This window comes from Etheostoma cragini, unplaced genomic scaffold (assembly GCF_013103735.1).
Source record: "Etheostoma cragini isolate CJK2018 unplaced genomic scaffold, CSU_Ecrag_1.0 ScbMSFa_1528, whole genome shotgun sequence".
NCBI lineage: Eukaryota > Metazoa > Chordata > Actinopteri > Perciformes > Percidae > Etheostoma > Etheostoma cragini.
In genome coordinates, this window is record NW_023265592.1 from 124 (window position 1) to 2,083 (window position 1,960).

A 1,960-nucleotide genomic window follows, 5' to 3' on the forward strand; every position below is an offset into this window, starting at 1 on the left:
GGTACCAAAGGGGGAACCAGAGAGGGAACCAGAGAGGGAACCAGAGGGAACAAAAGAAGGAACGAGAGAGGAAACAAGCCGGTACCAGAGAGGGAACCAGAGGGAACAAAAGAAGGAACGAGAGATGGAACCAGAGGGAACAAGCCGGTACCAGAGAGGGAACTAGACTGGCAACCAGAGGGAAAAAGAAGGAACGAGAGAGGGAAAGATAGAGGGGAGAAAAAAAGAGACGGAAAGAGATGTGAAGAAAGGAAACCAGGAAACATTATTACATCTTTTCTCCTTGATCAGGTGCGGTACCGATCATTCGCTGTCCCCGTGGAAACGCAGCAGAGATGGTCGCCGTGGTGAGTAACCGTAACGCACGGCGATCTGATTCGTTAAATGACCGAACGTAAAGCTCTTCGTTCAGGTTGATGTCGGATTAAAACATCTCTCAGATGTGATACGGGCAGACATGTTTGTAGTTCTAATGCCTTTGTTTAACAGCATTACAGTTAGGTTCACAAAGCTTTAATTAGGAAATGTAATCAGCTACTAACTAACGTTTTAACGAGGCAATTTCATCAAAAGCTTCTAGTATTCTGTTAAAACACAACAAACAGAAATATTTCCAACGTTACAACCCTGACAGTACCTAGGTAAGGACTACTAGCCAGTCAGGAGCAAAGTATGAGGGTCCTGACAGTACCTAGGTAAGGACTACTAGCCAGTCAGAAGCAGAGTATGAGGGTCCTGACAGTACCTAGGTAAGGACTACTAGCCAGTCAGAAGCAGAGTATGAGGGTCCTGACAGTACCTAGGTAAGGACTACTAGCCAGTCAGAAGCAGAGTATGAGGGTCCTGACAGTACCTAGGTAAGGACTACTAGCCAGTCAGAAGCAGAGTATGAGGGCCCAGACAGTACCTAGGTAAGGACTACTAGCCAGTCAGGAGCAGAGTATGAGGGTCCTGACAGTACCTAGGTAAGGACTACTAGCCAGTCAGGAGCAGAGTATGAGGGTGTGCCCTTTAGTGCCTTTGTGTTTGTGTGTGTGTGTGTCTGTGTCTGTCTCTGTGTGTGTGTGTGTCTCTGTAAGTGTGCATGTGTGAGTGTGTGTGTGTGTGTCTCTGTGCTTGAGCGTGCGTGCATGTGTGTGTGACTGACTTCTTTTGTGTGTGTGTGTGTGTGTGTGTGTGTGTGTGTGTGTGTGTGTGTGTGTAGAAGTTGGATAAGAAGCTGCGTGAGAACCTGCGGGACGCCAGAAACAGCCTCTTCACCGGAGACAACATGGCCGCCGGACAGTTCAGGTGAACCTCCGTTAAATGTCCATCACGCACATCTGTGGATGCAGCGTCGGGGGCGGAGCCTCGTAATCGGAGTCCAACATCGTCCCGTTTCCTCGTCTAATACGACCCGGAGGATCTGTCTGGGGATCAGATTTTCATAAACGTCCTGTATCACAACTATGACAAAAGAAAGTTGAAGGAAAAATCAACTTTTTTTTTTTTTTAAACTGAAAAAGTGGCAAAAAATCAGAAAGTGACAATAAAAAAATTTAAAAACTGACTAAAACATAATGAACAAAACATTAAAAAAGTGATAAATATTGAAAAAAAAACTACAAAAACGCAGGAAAAAAATTGACAAAAACAATTTTTTTAAATTGCTAAAAAAGTGAAACTCCACTTCCCATGATGCAGTGCTGCATCAGGAGCAGGTGTGATTGTTGTTGTCTCCTTTCCAGTTTCCAGAGGCCTCTGTTTGTCCTGGCGGACCGTAACGTGGACATGGCCACGCCCCTCCACCACACCTGGACCTATCAGGCGCTGATCCACGATGTCCTGGTGAGCTGGTACTCCTCCGTCACTCCATCACTCCATCACTCCATCACTCCATCATTCCATCCATTCATTACTCCTGTCATCATCCATCCATCCATCCAATACAGTATCAGGGACCACTAAGGTCTATATAAAG

General features: G+C 46.0%; 1 long non-coding RNA gene across 1 annotated transcript; it reads left to right on the forward strand.

Moving 5' to 3' along the window:
• Positions 1-271: 271 nt before the first annotated feature.
• On the forward strand, positions 272-1,859 carry LOC117940031. Its single transcript, XR_004655696.1, has 3 exons — positions 272-347; positions 1,205-1,290; positions 1,728-1,859. It is a non-coding gene; the product is annotated as an uncharacterized LOC117940031 (long non-coding RNA).
• The last annotated feature ends 101 nt before the right edge of the window (positions 1,860-1,960 follow it).